Genomic DNA, 12504 nt, shown 5'->3' on the forward strand with positions numbered 1-12504 from the left:
GACAAGTCCTCATCCATTTCCGAGCTATTGTCTTTCGCGCTGTGAATAACGTCTCGTGCAGAAATGTCTTCATGTACCTGTCGGTCGAGTCTGGCAAGAGTCCTAAAAGGCACATTTTTGGGTCCAGCGTGGCTGGAGAGCCCATTTCGTCATGGAGGAATCTTACAATCTGTGTCCATAGTCCCTGTACTTTGGGGCATGACCACAGTAAGTGAATGAATGTTCCTGTCTCCCTTCCGCACATTTGGCACAAGGAGGACTGGGAGCCTCTGTACCTGGCAACCCTGAGGGGGGTAAGGTACGCTTGATGGAGTATGTAAATTTGAGTCAGCCTGTCCGACAGTTTTGGGGAAACTGTCTTACAGCATTCCAGAGCTTCCTCCCATTCCCCGTCCTCGATAGGTCCCACCGCCCTTTCCCAGCGAGGTTTAAGTCCATAAGCTATTTTAGTTGCTACTGGGGTGGAAAGCAGATTGTAGAAGGCTGAAATTAGTTTTTGAGGATCAGTGTTTTTGATGATTGCCATAGCGACATTTGTAGTGGGCTTAGGGGGGGACAACGGGAATTGAGTGCGGATTGCATGTTTGACTTGCAGATATCTAAAAAACATATGGTTGGGAAGATTGTACTCCACTTGGAGTGTGTGGAAGGTTTTTAGAGTCCCATTGGTAAGTAAATGTTGGAGATAGAAGATTCCATAGGTGGACCAGCAATCTACATCAGGAATTTGCAAGAATTCAGGTAGGACCTTGTTGTGCCATAACGGGGTGAAGTCGTTATATTGGGGAATCTCTAGTTTAGCGGAGGCGATGTCCCATATGCGTCTATATTGACGCAGCAGGGCCAGTTCACCAGTCCTCAAATCAGTATTTCCGGTGTTTATTGTTATCGCATAAATAGGGTCTTTAGTGCATCTGGCCCACTTGGGGCACATCAGCTGGAGGAACCGCTCCCTGTCTGTCTTGTCAATGTGGTATAGTTGTGATAATTGGGACGAAATATAGTATAGGTTGAAATCTGGTAGTGCCATACCTCCCAGGTCAGGTGGGTTTTTTAGCGTCTGCCATGCCAGTTTGTGTCTGTTAGGACCCCATACGAAAGATTTGAGGAGAGCTTCTAGAGTCTTGAAGTATTTCAAAGGCAAGTATGTCGGGGAGTGCCACATCACATATAATACTTTGGGAAGTAGAACCATTTTAATTAAGTTTATTCTGCCCCACACCCCCAGTGGCAAACGAGCCCAGGTCCTCAGCTTAGTTTTTACATAGGACGTGAGGGGTTCAATATTGAGACGTACAAAGTCTGTCGACATTCTGGATACATGGATCCCAAGATATTTGATGGTACTAACTCTCTGAAGTGGCAGACTGGCCTGTGACTCGGTTGGTGGGAAACTGTCTATTGGTAATATTTGCGATTTCTCCCAGTTAATTTTTAAACCAGAGAAGGTCCCAAATTGTTCGATTGTATGCAGTGCCACCCGCAAGGAGGAACCCGGATCTGCTAGGTATAAAAGGGTGTCATCCGCGTACATACTAATTTTTTCAATCAGATTACCTGAGCATAGTCCCTTGATTTCTGGATTATTCCGGATGGATATGGCTAGCGGCTCAGCAGCCAGGGCGTATAACAACGGCGAGAGAGGGCAGCCCTGCCTTGTGCCCCTGGTGAGGTCAAACTGCTCGGAGGGCCATCCGTTCGCCATTACCCTGGCTGTGGGCGACTGATACATCAATTGTACCCATTTGATGAATTTAGGGCCGAAGCCATACCCCTCCAGACATTTCCATAAGTACTCCCATTCCACCGAGTCAAAGGCTTTCGCCGTGTCTAAAGTCACCACCACCCTAGATCCTGCCTCCATGTGTGTAGCCTGTAGGTTGATGAACAATTTGCGTAAGTTAAAGGATGTGTTGCGACCCGGCATGAATCCCGCCTGGTCGACATGTATTAAGGACAGGATAACTTTGTTCAATCTCAAGGATAGTACCTTGGCGAGAATTTTTATGTCTACCTGGAGTAGGGAGATTGGACGATATGATTCCGGATATCCCGGGTCTTTCCCTGGTTTGGGAATGAGCACTATTACTGCCTCTCTCATGGATGGTGGTAAGGAAAAGGTTTCAAACAGGTGGTTGTATAGCGTGAGCAGTTTCGGGGTAAGTAGTTCACTGTACTGAGAATAGAACTCGATTGGGAGACCGTCTGAACCAGGGGATTTGGATCTGGCAAAGCTGGCTATGGCCGTGGCTATTTCGTCTGTAGTGAGGGGCGCCTCAAGAAGGTCAAGCTGGTCTGTTGTCAGTTGAGGGAGGGTAATGCTACGTAAGAAGGCCGTTCTCCGGTCCGTTGGGTCTGTAGTCATTGTCTTGTATAAATCTGCAAAGAAGTCTCTAAATCTAGCAGTCACTCTTTGGGGATCTGTTATCTGATGGCCCTCCGGCCCATGTAGCGTGATGACCACTGGGGGTCTATCCTCACTATGTACCAGGTAAGCCAGCAGCTTGCCTGCCTTTTCTCCATGCTCAAAGAATTTCTGCTTCGTGAAAAACAGTTTTTGTCTGGCCTTTGTAAACTGGAGTTGAGTTGCCACTCTGGATTGCAGCTTGAGTCGAGCAGCTATCTCTGGGGTAGGATTAATGGCATACTCCTGTTCCGTGGAACTTAGTTCTGCTAGGGCCCTGTCAAAGACATCTGCGGATTTTGTCTTAATTACATTTATGTGGGAGGCAAGGGTCGCGCGCGCGTATAGTTTGAATGAGTCCCAAATCGCCGCAATAGAGGCAGTTTGGTCATTATCCGCAAAGTATTGTTGCCATAGGTTCGGGAGCTCGTCATCATCCGGTAACAGGGACAACCAAAATGGATTTAGGCGCCAGGGCTTATGGGGTTTACCCACGGGGATGCTCAGCGAGGTCCAGTAAGGGCTGTGGTCAGATAGTAGTCTTGGGCAAAAGGCTGTTTCTAATAGTCGTGGCGTTAGGGTGCTCGATACAAGAATAAAGTCAATGCGGGACATGGAGTTGTGGGAAGGTGAGAAGCAGGAATAGGCTTTTGTGAGGGGAAATTTGTAGCGCCAAGTGTCTATTAGGTGGACAGTGGAGATCAGTTTTGAAAATTTTGTCTCGCTGTTAGCTGCGTCCATCCCCTGTGTAGTCTGGAGTCTATCTAATGCCGGCCGCAGAATGGTATTGAAGTCTCCCATCCAGATCACTGGTATTGTGGGATGTCGGGTCATAAGGGCGAGTCCCTCGATAATCACAGTCATACTGAATGGTGGAGGTATGTAAAAGGCCATGAGGAGAAATTGCTCGCCATATAATTTAGCATGAAGAAATACATATCGGCCCTGAGGGTCAGTAATTACTTCACATAGCTCAAAGTGCACAGATTTAGCAATTAATATTGAGACACCTCTGGCGTGGGTAGTGTGCGTGGAATGGTATGCCCACCCCACCCACGGGCGTCGGAGGGCCATCTGCAGCCTCCCTTCTATATGGGTCTCCACCAATGCCACCACATCCGCCCTCTGCTGCTTTAGGAATGAGAGGGCTGCCGAGCGTTTAACCTTCTCACGCAGGCCCCTCACATTCCATGTCAGGAATTTTATAGTTGTCATAGCGTGTCTTGTGAAAAATAACACCACGGATCATCTAGTAAAGCAGCATGGAGTATCCAGAACTTGAGTAACATCAGACACTGGCATAGATCGTACCATACATGTGATAACCATTGAGGAGACATAGCTATTGTCGTGGTCCCCTTCTGCGATAGTACCTGTGCACTGAGACATTGAGAATATAACAATATAACGTTCCCCTCCCCCCACATGTGCGGGCCTCATCCCCCGACAGTTGTAAACTAACTGTCCTTCCAGAACTTCGGTGGTGGTGAACTCCAGGGTTCAGTGAGGCTGAACCTCGCAGTATCTTATGGGCTAATGGGAAATATATTAGAAAATAGGGCCGAAGCACATGCCTCACCACAACTAGCACCCCCACAGCCCCTGAACATTTTCCCATAAGGATTTCCTGAGGCACCATATGTACATTCAAACATTGTAAAATCAACTGTTGAACAACCCTCACCCCCCTCCCCGCCTTACACCCACCTACACTGACCCTTTTACACCCAAATACTTAGACAGGTTAGCCTCTCCTCCCAACATCAGCCCCAATAACCTGCACCCTCAGTCTCTGTACATAAATTAAAAAACAAACATACACATTTAGTGCAAGCACTCATCATAAATAGTGAAAAAAACAGTGCCATGTGCAATGGTTCAGCAGGCCTTCAGGCCAGTATAAAATTTTTCCCTGGATTAGCCAAATGCCTGTCCAAGAGGCGTGTGCTTGAAAAGCAATTACTGATGTGTCCTAGTGCCAGTGGAAAACTCAGTGGTTTTCTGCTAACAAAGTGTTATTTCCGCCAATCCTGGTGTCCTGTAGTGACCTAGAAGCTGGCAGGTGGAACCACAACATGCAGGAGGGGACCAGGAGACTGAGATTCCGGAGAGTCTTGAAAACTAAAGATGTTGCTGGAGGCTGAATTGCTTAAGAAGACAGTCTTTTATTACGGGGACCACTGTTTAGTACATTTTTGTGGAGTTGCTATAACTAGGTAAAACATACTAAAATTGGTCACAGTATAAATGATAGTTTTCTTATAAACTGATCCCCATGTGCAATACTTGTCCATGCATGGATCACTGAGGCTTTTTAAAAATGTGGGGTTTTGACAGTCTCCATTAATGTTAGCCATGCACCCTTTTTTCCCTACATGGCATGCTCATTTAAATTTGCTAAAATCACTGATGGAAGAAGTTACATTGTTTAGCTGGCATACATTCAGATGTTGAAGTGTACATTCCATATCAAACCATACTTCTTAGTAAATTCTTTTGTATATACACTACTGTGCAGTGACGTAGAGTGGGGGGTGCAGGGGGTGCCGTGGCCCCGGGCACGATATTTAGGGGGGCACCAGTATGTGTCACTGGCTGCCTCCTCCTAATTTTACGTTCCTGTGTCCCCCTCGCTCCGGCCGCCATGTTCAGTGTTCGGTGCCCTGTGATTGGGCGTAAGGGGGTCATGTGAAGCATAGAGCTGACCTGTCCTGCGGTTGCTCCTGAAGTCCAGCTTCCATACATGACCCCCCATATGCCCAATCACAGTGCGCCGGACACTGAACATGGCAGCAGCCAGAGCGCGGGGGAGACAAGAAAAAATGTGAGCCGCCGCGGCTGTTGTCTTCTGAGGAAACTCTTCTCCTACTCCTATATTCAGGACCGTGGACAAGAAGAAGGTGAGTGAGAGTCGTGTTACTTGCCGGGGGGGAGAGATAGAGAGAGAAAAGTGTAGTATGGTGGTCAGTGTAGCATAGTATGGTGCTCAGTGTAGTATGGTGCTCAGTGTAGTATGGTGGTCAGTGTAGCGTAGTATGGTGGTCAGTGTAGCGTAGTATGGTGGTCAGTGTAGCGTATTATGGTGGTCAGTGTAGCGTAGTAGGGTGGACAGTGTAGTATAGTGGACAGTGTAGTGTCACAGGTGCCAGCCGACCTACAGCAGTAAAGGTAAGACACAGATCATCTCCACAGCTCATCTGTGACATAGGGGGTAAGGGGTTTATACTGTACTAGTCGAAGGGACTCAATGAGTCCCAAAAGTCCACGCGTTAGGGGGCGCAAATTACTTGCCTTGCCCTGGGCGCTGACAACCCACACTACGCCACTGCTACTGTGCAAATGTTTTAGGCAGGAGTAAAAAAATGATGTATATTAAGAATGCTTTCAGAAATAGAAGTGTTAACTGTATATTTTTATCAATTAAAAAATGGAAAGTAAATGAACAGAAGAGAAATTCAAATCAAAACAATATTTGGTGTGACCACTCTTTGCCTTCATAACAGCATCAAATCTTCTAGGTACCCTTGCACAAAGTTTTTTAAGGAACTCGGCAGGTAGGTTGTTCCAGACATCCTGAAGAACTAACCACAGATGTTCTGTGGATGTAGGCTGCCTCATATCCTTCTGTCTCTTCATGTCATTTTAGACAGATGACACATTTGGGAGACTTTTACACAGCCTGGCCACAGGCAGAGGCCCAAAATGCAGGAAGCACCATCAGGTGTTCTAGGGGCAAAAGTTTTAAATCTAATTTGACTACCTATTACACTTTTGTGAGGCACTCTAGTGGCATGGATGAGAACTGATGTGGCATAGATGAGCATGAATGGGGATGGCTGAGTATGGATGGGATGACTGAGCATGAATGGGTATGGCTGGGTATGGCTGAGTATGGCTTATGGCTCAGTATGGATGGGGGTGGATGGGATGGCTGAGCATGGATGGATGGATGAGTATTGCTGATTAGGGATGGATGGATGGATGAGCATGGATGAGTATTGCTGATTAGGGATGGATGGCTAAGCATGGATGACTATTGCTAATTAGGGATGGATGGCTGAGCATGGATGGATGGATGAGGCTGCAATGGGCACAAATCAGCACTGTGGGCACTATAGATCAAGCCCACAGTGCTGCTGCACCCGAGAGGGGCTGGATATGATGCCGATTTGTTTACAAGTGATCACATGGTAAACGGCCGCTGTCACGGGTATTCCCGAGTGCGTGCCCCAGGGGGCACGCGGGAGCACGATTCTGGGAGGACGTCAATGTATGCCCTCCCAGAGTTATTGAGCCTCGCTGTAACCATCATTCGGCTATGGCGCAGTCGTTAAGTGGTTAAGCACCGGCACTATGCCAATTGTAAAACTGCAGGTGTTGTCTACCTCCTGACCTGTGAATGCCGCTGATTTATGTGGGGAAAACGATTCAGGAATTCTGCAAACGAGCACATCGCCACATATTAAACATGAAGTCTTGTAATTCTGATTAGCCGTGGGGACGCTATTTTAAGGCTGTACACAATGGAAGATTCCCTCATATTCAGTTTCTTATCTTGGATAGAATTCACCCCCCTCTTTGGGGTGGTGATTGGAATAAAAAAATACTTCAATGAGAATTAAGCTGGATCTATCATTTATGTGCCACATCCCCCCTGGCATGAATGAAGCTACCAACTTTAAGCCTTTTTTGGAGGGTTTTGTCTCGGGTGTTTGGGAGAAGGGAGTACATACCCAGTCTTGACCGTACATTTTTTGTTACCTGTTCTTTTACATGTTGGACCATACATTATTGGTTCCCTGTTCCTTTTAATACCACCAATGTTCACTTATCTGTTAGGCCGCGTACACACGCGCGGACTGTTTGCCCAACCTTGTTCGTCAAACAGTTTCGGCAAACAGTCCGCTCAAAATTTGCATGAGCGGACTTGCCCACACACGAGCGGACTGTTTGACGAACAAGGTTGGGCAAACAGTTCGCTCAACTTTTGAAATGAACGGACTCGCCCACGTAAGGAGGAGGCAAATCCGCCCATTTCGAGCGCGTGTACAGGTAGGCGGGGCCCGCGAAGGAGACGTCGCGGGCTCCGCCGCCTGGAATGGGCTTAAAGGGGAACCCCAACGCCGAAAAAAATCGGCGTGGGGGTTCCCCCAAAGTCCACACCAGACCCTTGTCCGAGCACGCTACCCGGCCGGCCAGGAAAGGGGGGCGAGCGAGCGCGCCCCCCCTCCTGAGCCGTACCAGGCCGCGTGCCCTCAACATGGGGGGTGCCTTGGGGAAGGGGGGGCCGCGCGGCCCCCCCACCCCAAAGCACCTTGTCCCCATGTTGATGAGGACAAGGGCCTCTTCCCGACAACCCTGGCCGTTGGTTGTCGGGGTCTGCGGGCGGGGGGCTTATCGGAATCCGGGAGCCCCCTTTAAGAAGGGGGCCCCCGGATACCTGCCCCCCACCCTATGTGAATGAGTATGGGGTACAATGTACCCCTACCCATTCACCTGTGAAATAAAGTACAAAAAAAAACACAACACAGGGGAAAAAATATTTTATTGCACAGCTCCGGGGGTCTTCTGTCTTCGGGGGTCTTCTCGCCGGACTCCTCCGCTATGTGTGTGTAGCTCTTTTACTAGCGGAGGAGTCCGGCTTTCTTCCTCCCCGCCGCCGGCCTCTTCTCCCGACTTCGGGGGTCTTGTCCCCCTCTTCGGTTCTTCTGCCGGGCCACCGCGCCTTCTTCTAGCTCTTTTACAGGCGGTGGCCCGGTCTTCTGTCGCCGCTGCCTTCCGTTCTTCTGTCGCCGCCTTCGGTTCTTCTGCCGGGCCACCGCGCCTTCTTGTAGCTCTTTTACAGGCGGTGGCCCGGTCTTCTGTCGCCGCTGTCGCTGTCGCCGCCTTCCGTTCTTGTTCTTCTTCTTCTTCTCCAGGCGATGTTGACACGTTGCTCCCTCCGGCCGGAATGCCAGAGCCGCGCTGTGCGGTCACTTATATAGTGACAATGGGGCGGGGTCACATGGTATATGTCACATGGGTTGGTCACATGGGTTGATGTCACATGGGGACTATGACATCGTAAGGGGGCGGGGTCACCATGTGACCAACCCATGTGACATATACCATGTGACCCCGCCCCATTGTCACTATATAAGTGACCGCACAGCGCGGCTCTGGCATTCCGGCCGGAGGGAGCGACGTGTCAACATCGCCTGGAGAAGAAGAAGAAGAACAAGAACGGAAGGCGGCGACAGCGACAGCGACAGCGGCGACAGAAGACCGGGCCACCGCCTGTAAAAGAGCTACAAGAAGGCGCGGTGGCCCGGCAGAAGAACCGAAGGCGGCGACAGAAGAACGGAAGGCAGCGGCGACAGAAGACCGGGCCACCGCCTGTAAAAGAGCTAGAAGAAGGCGCGGTGGCCCGGCAGAAGAACCGAAGAGGGGGACAAGACCCCCGAAGTCGGGAGAAGAGGCCGGCGGCGGGGAGGAAGAAAGCCGGACTCCTCCGCTAGTAAAAGAGCTACACACACATAGCGGAGGAGTCCGGCGAGAAGACCCCCGAAGACGGAAGACCCCCGGAGCTGTGCAATAAAATATTTTTTCCCCTGTGTTGTGTTTTTTTTTGTACTTTATTTCACAGGTGAATGGGTAGGGGTACATTGTACCCCATACTCATTCACATAGGGTGGGGGGCAGGTATCCGGGGGCCCCCTTCTTAAAGGGGGCTCCCGGATTCCGATAAGCCCCCCGCCCGCAGACCCCGACAACCAACGGCCAGGGTTGTCGGGAAGAGGCCCTTGTCCTCATCAACATGGGGACAAGGTGCTTTGGGGTGGGGGGGCCGCGCGGCCCCCCCTTCCCCAAGGCACCCCCCATGTTGAGGGCACGCGGCCTGGTACGGCTCAGGAGGGGGGGCGCGCTCGCTCGCCCCCCTTTCCTGGCCGGCCGGGTAGCGTGCTCGGACAAGGGTCTGGTGTGGACTTTGGGGGAACCCCCACGCCGATTTTTTTCGGCGTTGGGGTTCCCCTTTAAGCCCATTCCAGGCGGCGGAGCCCGCGACGTCTCCTTCGCGGGCCCCGCCTACCTGTACACGCGCTCGAAATGGGCGGACTTTCCGAGAGGGAACAGTCCGCTCATTTCGAAAGTACAGCGGACAGGCCCACACACGGGCGGACTGTTCGCTCAAACACAGTTTCAGCGGACAGTTTTTCGGAATTTCCGAAAGACTTTGTCCGTCCAACTGTCCGCTGAAACTGTCCGCTGAAAGCCCACACACGAGCGGACTGTCCGCCCAAACACTGTTCAGCGGACAAGGTTGGGCGAACAGTCCGCCCGTGTGTACGCGGCCTTACATTACTTGCATTTCTAAAAAATCTTTTTGTTTGCCCTGTCTGTATTGGTATCACAATGGCTTGCGAGTCCTATATATGATATAGGGTCTTCTCAATGTTTGAATGAACCTAGAAATATTTTACATATGGGCAAATTATATTATCTGCCTCTGTAATGTGGTAGTATCATTTTTGTTTAAACAACTTTTTTTTCCCACTTCAGCAAATTCTCTAGAGTCTAGAGGGACTTAAATCAACTTTCCATTCATCTCTGTCCCTTCTCGTCTTCACATCATCATAGCTTATATCATTTGCTCTTATACATTCCTTTTATGTGCTGTTTCTTCTTAATTTGAACAAGTAATTATAAAACACTAATACAACAAACTTCCACCTTGTTATCCCCCACCCCCTTTCCCTTGCTTAACCGTTACTGCTTTACTTAAAATATAGTTTCCATTCCTGTTCTTTTCCTATTTCCCGTATAGGTCTTCGGCTCTTAGTTGTTCTGCATAGCTCCATGTTTTTTTAAACTCTTTCCAACCTTTCCATTTGTTTTTTGTTGCGGCACTCTTTCCCTGTTACTATCACTTAGGCTTTCCATGATATATGTTTCTTCCACTGCGTCTATCCAATCCCAGTTTGTTGGACATTCCACCTCCTGCCATTTCTTAGGAATCAACCTTTTTGCTGCGCTTAAGAGATGTGGTATTAGTGACGCTTGATATTGTTTTACCCCTCCTACCATGCCATGAAACAGTACTATCCACGGATCTTCTTCAATTTCTATTTTAGTAACTTCTTTTACATAATATAGAATCTTTTCCCAGTATTTTTTTGATTTTGGGGCAGCTCCAGCATAGGTGTGCCTTTGTTCCTATCTCTTTGCAACCTCTTTAACAATACGCAGACTTACCCTGTTGAAACGTACTGGTTTTATCTGGGGTATCATACCATCAAGTTAGATACTTATAATTCATTTCGGCGGTTTTACTGACGGATGCCGAGCTGTGTGTTAATATCAGTATTTTACCTATTATTATTTTATCTCTCTGTGTTCCCAATTCCCTTTCCCATTTTTTAATAAATGGTGGAATCTTCAGCTCGTCCACCATCAACAATAGTCTATATAGCCTGGATATAGTTCCTTTGGCATTCTCTGTTATGCAGAGCCGCTCCAATGGGGTCAGCTCCTCACCAGATCTTATTGGTTGCGGTAAATTTTTAACAAAATGGGCCAGCTGTAGGTACCGCCACTCATCTATCACTATTAAGTCCTTATTGTGTTTTAATTCCTGATATGATACAATTTTCCCTTCTTTTATTATATCTCTTACTTGTGTACTTTTCATCCAATTCCCTCCTATTATCTTACTTCCAGGAGCAAAGTATTTTTTCTCTTTCAGTGCAATTAATGGTGAATTATAGTGCCCATTTAATTGTTTATACACCCCATCCCATATCTTAAGTGCATTCCATGTCAGTTCATTTGTATTCGAAACAAGTGTCCTACAGTGTGGTGGATTCCACACAATTTTACTCAGTTGTGCCTTACTATATGTGTATTCTAAGTTGACCCACCTTTTTTCCTTTTTATTTTCTCCAACCCATTCGACAATTCTGGACAGCACTATCGCCTTATAATATTTTTGGATGTCAGGGACTGCTAACCCCCCTCGTGTTTTTTCCTGTTCCAATATTAAGAACGAGACTCTTGTTTTTTTTATTTTTCCAAATGAAATTCATTATTAAATATTTAAGCTTTGTAAGATATAATTTAGGTAATGCTATAGGCATCATCTGGAATTTATAAAGAACCTTTGGTAGCATAGACATCTTTAAGATGTTAATGCGTCCTATCCATGAGAGTGGTCTATTTACTAATCTTTTACTTTCAGTTTTAATTCCGTCTAACAGTGGTATATAGTTTAATTTATATATCTTCTTCAGTGAGTTCGCTAGTTTTATTCCTAGATATTTTAGTTCTTTCCGCCATGGAAATTTACATTCCTCTTGAAGCTTTTGTTCTTCGGATTTACTTACATTTATATTTAAGACCTCGGATTTAGCCTGGTTTATTTAAAAATGTGACAATTCACCGTATTGTTTTATGACCTTTATTAAATTGGGCATTGTAATATTGCTTATATAAAACAATACGTCATCTGCAAATGCTGCCAGTTTTTATGTTCCTCATTTCCTACCTTGATTCCTGTTATATACGGGTAATTTTGTATCGTGGAAAGTAGTGACTCTAAGGTTAACACAAATAAAAGGGGTGATAATGAGCACCCTTGTCTCGTCCCATTTTTCATCTCGAAAGGAGGGGATGATGTTCCGTTTATCATTATAGTTGCTATAGGGTGGTAATATAATGTTTTAATCCACTGAACCATTCTTGGTCCGACTCCCATTGTCTCTAATGTCTGAAACATGACTCCCTAGTCTAACCCGTTGAAGGCCATTTGAGCATCCGTTGACAGGAGTAGACCCGGGGCCCCCATTTCTTTCATCTGTGACAGCAGAAGTAATGTTCTCACCCCATTATCCCTCCCCCTCCCTACCTGGGATGAAACCAACCTGGTCAGGGTGTACCAGCGAGTTCATCAGGACCTTTATCCTGTCTGCCAATATTTGGGCGAATAATTTTGTATCTGCGCTTAGCAACGATATTGGCCTATAACTAGAGCAAAATGTCCCATCTTTCCCCTCCTTCTGAATTACGGTGATCGAGGGGGACAAGGCCTCCCTACTCATCTCATATTTTGCCCCTAGTCCGTTCAT

The 12504-nt window shown here is 47.6% G+C and overlaps 1 protein-coding gene across 6 annotated transcripts in view; it reads right to left on the reverse strand.

The window, feature by feature from the left end:
• Positions 1-12504, reverse strand: part of CACNA1C (calcium voltage-gated channel subunit alpha1 C) — a 628086-nt gene that overhangs the window by 75238 nt on the left and 540344 nt on the right. The window lies entirely within an intron of this gene.

The sequence above is a fragment of the Lithobates pipiens genome, unplaced genomic scaffold (assembly GCF_037356315.1).
Source record: "Lithobates pipiens isolate NorthernLeopardFrog02 unplaced genomic scaffold, aLitPip1_a1.2 Scaffold_8, whole genome shotgun sequence".
Taxonomy (NCBI): Eukaryota; Metazoa; Chordata; class Amphibia; order Anura; family Ranidae; genus Lithobates; species Lithobates pipiens.